Genomic DNA, 11,655 nt, shown 5'->3' on the forward strand with positions numbered 1-11,655 from the left:
TATTGGTCTCTTCTCATGCTGCTAATAAAGACATACCTGAGGGCCAGGCATGGCGGCTCACACCTGTAATCCTAGCCCTTTGGGAAGCTGAGGTGGGCAGATCATGAGATCAGGAGATCGAGACCATCCTGGCCAACATGGTGAAAATCTGTGTCTACTAAAAATGCAAAAATTAACCTGTCGTGGTGGCATGTGCCTGTAATACCAGCTACTTGGGAGGCTGAGGCAGGAGAATCACTTGAACCAGGGAGTTGGAGGTTGCCATAGCTGAGATCATGCTACTGCACCAGCCTAGTGACAGAGCAAGACTGTTTAAAAAAAAAAAAAAAAGACATACCTGAGACTGGGTAATTTATAAAGGAAGGAGGTTTAATTAACTCACAGTTCAGCTTGGCTGAGGAGACTTCAAGAAATTTACATGGTGGCAGGAAGGAGAAGTGCCAAAAGTGGAAAAGCCCCTTATAAAACCATCAAATCTCATGAGAACTCACTGTTACAAGAATGGCATGGAGGTAGTTGCCCTTGTGATTCAGTTACCTCCTACCAGGTTCCTCCCACAGTATGTGGGGATTATGAGCACCTGAAATTCAAGATGAAATTTGGGTGGTGACACAGCCAAATCATATCATTTTGCCCCTGGCCCTTCCCAGATCTCATGTTCTCACATTACAAAACATGATCATGCCTTTCCAACAGTCCCCCAAAGTCTTAGCTCATTCCAGCATTAACCCAAAAGTTCAAATCTGAAGTCTCATCTGCAACAAGGCAAAACCCTTCTGCCTATGAGCCTGTAAAATCAAAAGCAAGTTAGTTACTTCCTAGATCTGATGTGCAGACACCAGGTAAATACACCTATTCCAAGTGGGAGAAATTGGCCAAAACAAAGAAGCTCCAGGCTCCATGTATGTCTGAAATCCAGTGGGGCAGTCAAATCTTAAAGCTCTTGGATGATCTCCTTTGACTTAATGTCTCACATCCAGGGCATACTGATGTAAAAGGTTGGCTCCCATGGCCATGGGCAGCTCTGCCCCTGTGGCTTTGCAGGGTACAGCACCCCTCCTGGCCGCTTTCATGGGCTAGCATTGATTGTCTGTGGCTTTTCCAGGTGCATGGTGCAAGCTTTCAGTGGATCTAATATTCTGGAGTCTGGAGGACAATGGCCCTCTTCTCACAGCTCCACTAGGCAGTGCCCCAGTGGGGACTCTGTATGGGGACTCTGACCCCACATTTCCCTTCCACACTGCTCTAGCAGAGATTCTCCATCAGGGCTCTGCCCCTGCAGCAAACTTTTGCCTGGACACCCAGGCGTTTCATACATCCTCTGAAATCTGGGTGGAGGTTCCCAAACCTCAGTTCTTGACTTCTGTGTGCCTGCAGGCTCAACACCACATGGAAGCCGCCAAGGCTTGCAGCTCTCTCCGAAGCCATTGCACTCTATGTTGGCCCCTTTCAGCCACGGCTGGAGCAGCTAGGACAAAGGGCAACAAGTCCCTAGGCTGCACACAGCAGGGAATCCCTGGGCCCTACCTACAAAACCATTTTTTCCTTCTAGGCCTCCAGGCCTGTGATGGGAGGGACTGCCGTGAAGGTCTCTGACATGCCATGGAGACAGAAAACTGACTAAAGAAGAAATAAAAAACGTGAATAGATGTATAACAAAGAGATTGATTAGTAATAAAAAAAAAAAAAAAAAAACACGCAGGAGAAGCCCATGGGCTTCACTGGTGAATTCTACCAAACATTTAACAATGAACTAATACCAGTTCTTCACAAACTGTCCCCCTCCCCAAAACAAGAGGAAGGAACACCTTCCAACTCATTTCATGAGGCCAGTATTACTTTGATATCCAAATATCCAAATCAGTCAAATACATCACAAGAAACATAAACTACAGAATATCTCTTATTCTTGACAAAAACTAGTAAACTGAATTCCGTAACATATAAAAAATGATTTTACACCATGACCAAGTGGAATTTATCCCAGGAATGCATCTGAGCATCAGTTTAAAAATCAACCAAATCTGTATCAACAGAAAAAAAGGACAAAATATGCAAAGAGAGCATTTGACAAAATCCAGCACCTCTTTTTGATAAAAAAACAAACTTTGAAGAGCACCAGCATGAGAAGAAAAATTGGATATCTGGAAATAGAGAATGTATAGACCAACTTCAATAAGTCAGTTATGAATAAAAGAAAATGAGAAATAGGGTAATAGTGGAGTTTAGGGATGGTTTATTTGCTTGGTTTGTGGCTTGATAACTTTTAAGATAGGAAAGATATGTAATGTGTAAATGTGTAAACGATAGCAGGAAGAATCCGTGAGAGAGAGTAGATGACACAGGAAGAGAATGAACAGTTGACAGCATATGATTGATAAGGAAGGAGATGGGATCCAAGGAACAAGTGGAAGAATGAGTGACCCTTCTATACTAAGATGGTATGAGAGACTGGTTGCAAGCTTAAGTAGGTTAGTGGGAAACTGAGGTGGTTCTAATTCATTGGGAAGAAAGAGGTTATATCGTCATTTAAGAATGAGGAATGAGGAGAATAATGCTTGAGGAGATGGCTTGAAATTCACTTTGTGCAAAGGTGAGCTTACTAGAAAAGCATAAGCTTGGTAAGAATATTGAGTGACCTGTAGTCTTTATGTATTCTTTTTCATTCTTATGCTAACTTTATAGATGGATGGAAAAACCTGTAGCCATCTCCATCACAACACTATGTGTGGGCTCAAAGATGAATAACGTAGGTGAGTGACCTGGCATGAAGACCAGTGTGGATAAGAAGGACAATTCAATAAGTGATTCACAGATAATTAGTTATTCATCTAGAAATAGTTATTTTAGATCTCTGCCTCATAACTGCAAACAAAACGAATACCAAGTATATTAAATACATGACAGAAAAGCAAACCTTTTGTAAAATTCACTCGAGATGTGATGGTTTGATAAGGGGAAACCCATTTTGCTCGGCTCTCGTTCTCCCTCTTGCTGCTGTCATGTGAGACACGTCTTTCACCTTCCACCATGTTTGTGAGACCTCCCCAGCTATGTGGAACTGTAAATCCAATTAAACCTCTTTCTTTTGTGAATTGCCCAGTCTTGAGTATGTCTTTATCAGCAATATGAAAATGGACTGATACAGAAGTGTACACTTAAAAATTGTTCCCTGTTCCCCTTTCCAGGTAACCTCCCAATGTCCTTCAGGGATTTCTGTGATCAGAAGTAAACAGGCAACTGAGATTAAGGCAATTAAGGTGTTCTGTTCCCCTGGCTGTCATGACTGCAGCAACGAGAGGTAGTGAACTACACCAATACAATCAGGCCTTTTTCTAGATATTCCAGATTTATAGTCAGCTTTTTATTCTAGATGGTACAGTATGTACAGGGGTGAGGCATTGACACCAGGAGGGAGGCCCGGCTGAGAATAAAATAGATACAGAGAGCATTGCAGGGTTAAGAACCCCATAAAAAACAGTACCTCAATCAAAAAAAAAAAATTGTTAAAATGGGAAATTTAATGGCATGCGTGTTTTACCATAAAAATATTTCTAAAATAGGCGGGGTTCGGTGGCTCACAACTGTAATCCCAGCACTCTGGGAGGCCAAAATGGGTAGATCACTTGAGGTCAGGAGTTTGAGACCAGCCTGGCCAACATGGTGACACCCCATCTCTACTAAAAATACAAAAATTAACTTGGCATAGTGGCACATTCCTGTAATCCCAGCTACTTGGGAGGCTGAGGCAGGAGAATCGCTTGAACCCGGGGAAGCTGAGATTGGAGTGAGCCGAGATCACACCACTGCACTCCAGCCTGGACCACAGACTGAGACTCCATCTCAAACAAACAAACAAACAAACAAACAAACAACTTTTCGAAAATGATGGATATGGGCTGGGCACAATGGCTCGCGCCTGTAATCCCAACACTTTGGGAGACCGAGGTGGATGCATCATTTGAGGTGAGGAGTTCAAGACCAGCCTGGCCAACATGGTGAAACCTGTCTCTACTAAAAATACAAAAAATTAGCCAGGCAGCAGAGGCTTGTGCCTGTAATCTCATCTACTTAGGAGACTGAGACAGGAGAATGGCTTGAGCCTGGGAGGGGGAGGTTGCAGTGGGCTGACACCACGCCACTGTACTCCAGTCTGGGCAAGAGAGTAAGACCTGGTCTCAAAAAATAAATAAAATAGGCCGGGCGCGGTGGCTCAAGCCTGTAATCCCAGCACTTTGGGAGGCCGAGGCAGGTGGATCCCAAGGTTAAGAGATCGAGACCATCCTGGTCAACATGGTGAAACCTCGTCTCTACTAAAAATACAAAAAATTAGCTGGGTGTGGTGGCACGTGCCTGTAATCCCAGCTACTCAGGAGGCTGAGGCAGGAGAATTGCCTGAACCCAGGAGGCAGAGGCTGCGGTGAGCCGAGATCGTGCCATTGCACTCCAGCCTGGGTAACAAGAGCGAAACTCCGTCTCAACAACAACAACAAAAATAAATAAATAAAGTAAAATAAAATGAATATGAATTTGAACCAAAGAGAAATTCTGAATTTAAAAATTCAATTACAGAAATGTATTTAAAAGCACATTATCACTGAAGAAAGAATTAGTGATCTGGAAAATAGGTGGTAAATATGCAAATGAGAAACAAAAATAAAAATAAGCAAATAAGAGACACAGGATATAGTGTGTAAGTCTAATAGTTTATTGAAGCCCCACAGTAAAGGATAGAAAATGTATTTGTTCCCTGTTCCCCCATTTCTGCCTTCTTTTTATTAAGATATTTTAAAATTCAATTTATCTATTATTGCAAAGATAGATAGTACAGAGACATCCCATATACCTTCACATACATTTCTTTATATTAACATCTTTCATTGATATATTTGTGAAAAATTAAGCACAATTGATACTTTATTATCTAAAGTATATGCATTCAGATGTTAATACATTTTTTAAAAGAAAATAAATAAATGATAGAGAAGTGTGTATTATTGAAGTCACTAATTTTCTTAGGTATGTATCACTCTCCCCTCCCCACCCTGCAGTGTTAGCAGGTATTGGTATTTATTTGTTCATTAAAAATGGGGAAATTGGGTACTTACATAAAAAACTGTGTTGCTAGATCCTTTACAGAAATGAACAAATTGAGTATGCTCTATGTATAAACCTTATGGACTTTTTATATAGAAGACAATTTTATAGTCTTTTTTTTTCTCTTGCCACTCATTATCTGATGTGCTTCATTAGAAATCTGCTGTGTTTACTTTGTTCATTTCACTAATTGGGTTTTAAACCAGTATAGGCTAGCTTCACTGTCCACTGTGGAACCACTAATCTTATGTGGCAATTTAAATGTAAATTAATTAAAATTCAATGAAATGAAAATTTTACTTCCTCAGTTCCTATCAGCCATATATCAAGTAAGCAAGTATATGTAAACCTGCCCCCAAAGGTGTAGGTAGCTAAGTTGACAAATGTAGCTTCTCAGAAAGAAACATTTAGTAGGGACTTAAGATGATGGATCTCCATACCTGCCCTGCAGAAAGTATTCGTCCTATAGCAAGCTTTTTTTTGGGTAAAACATATGCAGCTGGTCATGTCTGAGATCCTCTTGCAAAACTCTGACCAGTGAGAAAGTTAGACAAGCATTTTTTCGAGGGGTTTTGTATGCCACAGGTATTGTTTCTTTTTGAGAGGTTATCTATCCTAGAGGTATTGTTTGTTGACCTTGCTGGGGGGAATGCCTTGGTATACAAGAGTGGTCTTGGTATACACTGGTCGTTATGATGGTTTCACTTCAAGATGGCATTACTCTTGTCATGCCATGTAGAAAACCGGCTGTTTTCTGCACATAGCCATATGTGGTTAATGGCTTACATATTGGATAGTAAATACAGAACATAACTTGAAATACCTAGTTGCTCTTTCAGTCATTGGTTGTAACATTCTTCAAGGTCTGGCTCAAGTGTAACATCTTCTAATTAACATCTTTGTGGTCAGAGTCATCTGACATAAACACCTTCAACTTCTCTCTTGCAGTATTTCTGTCCTCACTCATCCTCCATTTTCCTCCTATTCAGGAACAAATCTCCCTTTTCTGAGACAACTTCACCAGCCTATCTGGTCTCATTCCCTTCGCATCAGCTGGCTGTCTTTTCTCCCATCTTCAATTTCTTGTCCCTATTAAACTTTACCCTTTTTTCTACAAATTTAATTAGGCCCCCACTACCCTTTTAAAAAAGAATACTTTCAATTCTTTTGCTTAGTTCAATCAGTATCCTTTTTCCTTTGTTGCAGTATCACAATTCTCAAAGAGATTATTGTCTATTTTCAGTCTACCATCTCTTCTGAAGCACTGGAAAGGACTGTCCACAGATAACATCTCTCTCTTGTCCTCCTGCCATTCCCCCTAATTCCAGCATCACCTTGGTTCTTACCCTCTTTTGGCTTTCTGCAGCATCTGCTAGTCACCTTTCCCCCTCCTGAAACACTGTAGCTTTTATGATGTTTGAACCACCTGGGCGCTCCCTGAGCAGCTCCTCTTCTAACTCCTTTTCCTCCCCCTATTCCAAAACGGTATTTCACAATCCCGTTTATTTTCCAAAAGACCTCCCATGGCGACATCATCCCTTTTTCAATCACATTTTCCCAGATTTTATTACAATGTCAGCCCTAGTTTCAATCATATTTTCACAGATTATATTACATTTTGTAAATTCACGTGTCACCTGTATTCTTTCATCTCTTTTGCCCTTTAATCCGCTCTATACGGTATAGACACTGCCCTGAACACCGTTCTAGCCCTGTTATGTGAATAGCCTGCACTGATGACTCAATGCATTTCTAACACCTGAGCCTGGTATTTGACACTCTCCACAACCTAACTCACTCTAACCAACGCCTTAGCCTAGGATCTGGCCAGCCAAGATGCTGGGCCGACTCCGAGTGTCCCGAACCCCGCCCCGCTGTGCCCTGGATCCTGCCGCTTCCTACGCGGGAAAGCCGTGGCGCTCCTCCTCCTGCGTCAGGATCCAGCACGCGGCCAGGCGCAGCTCGAGGGCAGAGTCCCCGAGGAAATTCTTCCAAGCTTCTCTCGCCCAGCACTCCGCGCCGACCCCTCGGCAGCGCCTGGCGCCCTCGGCCTTCCGGGACAGGCCCCGTCCCCGCTGCAGCCCTCCGCAGCTCCTAGGACTGTAGTCATCGCGGTCAGCAGGTCTGCCGTGAGCGCGGTCAGCTGCTTTTCCTCTCAAAATGTAGACCACGGATTATCGGTTTTTATTTTCTCGATGCTATACTAGCCTGCGACAGGAGGAAAAAATATGTTTGAATATGTACGCATTATTTTTATATATTAAAGTATATATCGAATATATAATGATATTTAATTTGTATCTTCTGCTCTCCGCCCTTTCAGCCGCGAATCCACCGTTTGGACTCTGCAAGGGCCCCGCCAGCTCTGAGCAGGATCCGCGCCCTTCCTCGCTACCCGCGTCCGCCACAGAGCTGCGGTCCTCCGGGCTGCTAGAGGGGCGCGCTGGCGCCCACTTCCGGCGCGCGGGCGGCCGAGTCTGTTGTGTTTCTCCCGGGGGTGGGTTCCCGCAGCGGGTAGAGCAAAAGTGAGTGGGGCGGTCCGGAAGGGCAGTCCCGGGTGCTTCCCAAACCGCTGCTGTCCCGCGTCCGGCCTCCGCGCCGCCTTTCTTCGACCCCTCGGCCACAGGCCGGGCGTTGGCTGTACCTGGGGTTCCGCCCGCCGCTCGGTGGGTCGGTCCCGCCATCCGTTTGCCCATTCAGCCACCCGCGTTTTCGGTCAGCTGACTCCTCAGGCACTTACCCAGCGCGTCCTGGGCCGGGCTGCGGGCTCAGGAGTCGGACACGCGCCAGCAGGCCCTTTCCTGCCCGTTCTCTCTTTTGCGTCGGGTCTTAGCCTTTCTCTTGGCTCCCCGAGTCTGGGCTAGATCCTTTCTCAGTCACTCTAAGAACACCTTCTGCCTTCCCCCTTGTAGTTTTAGTCACAATGGAGTCAGGTAATTATGTATGCTTTCTGTTTAATGTCTGCCTCTTCCTGCTGTTTTTAAGTTCTGTCATGGCAAAGACACTGTCTTATTTTATAACTCTTCGCTCAGCAGCTGGCACAAATACCTGCACAAATAGGCACTGAAATATCAAATGTGAGGAAAACAAAGGCCCTCTTCTGAAGGGTTCTTTGATTTGGTGGGGAGTCCAAATGTGAAAGGCATTTTAGCAGAGTAGGCGTCTAAGTAAGGACTCTGGAGTCAGATTATTTGGTTTCAGAACATTCCAGACTACATCACTTACAGGGCACATGACCTGGAACAAATTATGTAACCTCTCTAGTCTTCAACTGAACGGTTGAACTTACACTGTGAAGATGAAATAAGACACTTAAAGCAGGTAGACAGGGCTTGACTCATGAAGCCTCAATTAGCGTTTTCTGTTACAACTAAGTAAGCAAACGGATACATTATCTGTTACATGACATTGTAATACAGGTATATTATAATAACAGTGATGCTGCTGCAGTCAGGATTGGCCAAAAGTACCCTGGAGGTTCCGTCTGGGTTGCTTGGATGAGGACTGGGGACTCACTTTCTCTCAAAGGGAAGGGCTGTACCTAAGCTCACTTTGGTTAGAAGGTTTTTGTTTTTACTTTTAAAAAGCTGGTGAGAAGAATGTGATGAGGTTCACAATGTGTAAAGATCACTCTGGTTACAATGTAGATAACAGACTGATGGGGACTGAGAATGTGGGAAGCCAGTTGGTGAGTTTTTGTGCAGTGTGACAGGGTAGTTACTGGGATGAAGATGGTGGCAGAGATGGGGAAGGGCAGATTCTGGAAGAGGAAATAAAATCAACAGGATTTAAAGGAAGGAAGGAGGTGGGGGAAAGGACAGTGTTAGGGATGCTTCCATGTTTCTGGGTATGCAACCAAATGGATGTTCCTGCTTCTTGAGAAGGACCATTGGGAGAGGAGCAGGGAAGAATCATGAGTTGGTTATGCACGTGCCGAGTTTGAGGTCCTTTTGAGAAATTCAAGAGTAGTTACAATGGGAGTGAGGAACCGTGAGTAAACAGATCAGGAGATCAGATGGGAGGTCTAGACTGAATGGTAACCAAAGATTAGAATGAAGTTGCCTAGGAGGAAAGTAGAGAGTGAAAATAGAGGACTTAGGGTTCACCTGATAGACGGATGTAGTGGAGGGTGAACCTGTGAAGGAGATGGGGAGGGAGCAGAGATGAATGTTTATGACCAAGATCTTCCCTCAGCCACAGACCACATTAAAAATTGAATAATATCACCAACATTAAAAAGCAAGGGACATAACATAGAGTAATGGTCACTAAGTGAAGAACGCACATTAATGTGATGTAGCTCTTGAGAAATGCTGTGTACACATCCATGCACAGATCTGACAATGCATTAATTGTCACACAATTTTATTTAAACAAAAACTTTTGTTTTCCTGTTACTCTGCTCAGAGAAGATACCATGAAATGGCTGGGCACGGTGGCTCATGCCTGTCATCCCAGCACTTTGGGAGGCTGAGGCAGGTGGATCACAAGGTCAAGAGACTGAGACCATCCTGGCAAACATGGTGAAACTCTGTCTCTACTAAAAATACAAAAATTAGCTGGGTGTGGTGGTGCATACCTGTAATCCAAGCTACTCTGGAGGCAGAAGTAGGAGAATGGCTCAAACCCAGGAAGTGGAGATTGCAGTGAGCCAAGATTGAGCCAATGCACTCCAGCCTGGTGACAGAGTGAGACTCCATCTCAAAAAAAAAAAAAAAAAAAAAAAAAGATATGAAATTTCTTAAATGTCTGTTGTCACATAATAAGAACTAAAGAAATGTGTTTAGTATTTTTTTTTTCTTTCTTTCTTTCTTTTTTTTTTTCATGAGTAAAGGAGCTAATTGTTTCTCCTCAATTCTTAGTGAATGTCATGATTGCTGCAGGGAACTTTGCACTGTTTGGGGTTAAGAGCATATATCTCCTTAAGGTCTATTCTTTTCATAAGGTTTTTACATCTGTTTCTATAGCTCTGGCCCTTACTAGTCATTCAGTTCTTCATAGTAGCTTGTGCTCTGTTACCCTTTTGAGTAAACATATGTTTTTCTTTTAAGTAAATCAGTAAATAAGTTAGCAATTCTGGTGAGGTAGACGGGGGATTGGAAGCCTTGTTAGAGATGTATTTTTATGAACATATGATGCCGCTTGTTTTTTTTTAAAGAAAAAAAAATGAGTGAAGAAAAAAACAAGCCAACCAATATTTCATTTAAAACTGTGAGTAGGTGTGATGTGGTACTGATAAGAGTGTATATTTTGTGTATTTAAAGTGGAGAGTTCTGTAAATGTTTATTAAGTTTACTTGTTCCGGATCTGAGTTCAAGTCCTGGATATCCTTGTTAATTTTCTGTCTCGTTGATCTGTCTGATATTGATGTTGAGGTCTCCCACTATTATTGTGTGGAAGTCTAAGTCTCTTTATAAGTCTTATGTATCTGGGTGTTCCTGAATTGGGTGTGTATATATTTAGGATCGTTAGCTCTTCTTGTTGCATTGATCCTTTTACCATTATGCGATGTCCTTCTTCGCCTCTTTTGATCTTTGTTGCTTTAAAGTCTATTTTATCAGAGGCGAGAATTACAACTCCTGCTTTTTATTTATTTATTTATTTTTGCTCTCCATTTGGTTGGTAAATCTTTCTCCATCCCTTTGTTTTGAGTCTTTGTGTTTCCTTACATGTGAGATGGGTCTGGATGCAGCATACCGATGGGTTTTGGCTGTGTCTTTTGATGGGGGGATTTAGTCGATTTAAATTTAGGATTAATAATAATATATGAGAGTTTGATACTGCCATTTGATGTTAGCTGGCTGTTTTTGCCCATTAGTTGATGTAAATTCTTCATTATGTTATGCTCTTTGCTTTTTGGTATATTTTTGGAAAGGCTGATACTGGTTGTTCCTTTCTATGTGTAGTGCTTCTTTCAGAAGCTCTTGTAAAGCAGGCCTGGTGGTGATGAAATCTCTGAGTACTTACTTGTTAACAAAAGATTTTGCTTTTCCTTCGCTGGTGAAGCTTAGTTTGGCTGGATATGAAATTCTGGGTTGAAAGTTCTTTTCTCTCTCTCTCTCTCTCTTTTTTTTTTTTTTAATAGGGACAGAGTCTCACACTGTCACTCAGGCTGGAGTTCAGTAAAGCAATCATACTTACTGTAGCCCCGACCTCACGGGCTCAAGCAATCCTCCCACTTCAGCCTCCTGAGTAGCTGGGACCACAGGTGAGTGCCACTACACCTGGCTAATTTGTAAATGTTTTGTGGGGATGGGATCTCACTGTGTTGCCCAGGTTGATCTCAAACTCTTGGACTCAAGTGATCCTCCTGCCTTTGGCCTTTCAAAGTGCTGGGATTACAGGCATGAGCCATCATGCTTGGTCTCTAGTATTTTACATTAAAAAATTAAAAGGAAAAATATCCCCAGGTTTTTTGTGTTCAGATGTGTATGAAAAATCTATTAATATCTGGCAAAGCACCATTTAGGAGATGCTGCTTTGTAGGCATCTCAGATCTAACTTTCTTTTCTTTTTTTTTTTTTTTTTGAGATGGAGTTTTGCTCTTGTTACCCAGGC

At 42.7% G+C, this 11,655-nt stretch overlaps 1 protein-coding gene across 6 annotated transcripts in view; it reads left to right on the plus strand.

The window, feature by feature from the left end:
- ZSCAN30 (zinc finger and SCAN domain containing 30) overlaps positions 1-11,655 on the plus strand; it is a 41,187-nt gene that overhangs the window by 13,743 nt on the left and 15,789 nt on the right. For 2 of the 6 annotated variants that reach the window (XM_074383617.1, XM_074383618.1), the window contains exons 1-2: positions 7,562-8,030; positions 11,183-11,305. The exons of 2 other annotated variants lie outside the window; for them this stretch is intronic. The gene's annotated coding sequence lies outside the window, so the exon portion shown is untranslated. Of the gene's footprint in view, positions 1-7,561; positions 8,031-11,182; positions 11,306-11,655 lie in introns of those variants that run through there. 2 more of the 6 variants (XM_074383619.1, XM_010335436.3) reach the window with 2 other exon arrangements.

The sequence above is a fragment of the Saimiri boliviensis genome, chromosome 13, assembly GCF_048565385.1.
Source record: "Saimiri boliviensis isolate mSaiBol1 chromosome 13, mSaiBol1.pri, whole genome shotgun sequence".
Taxonomy (NCBI): domain Eukaryota; kingdom Metazoa; phylum Chordata; class Mammalia; order Primates; family Cebidae; genus Saimiri; species Saimiri boliviensis.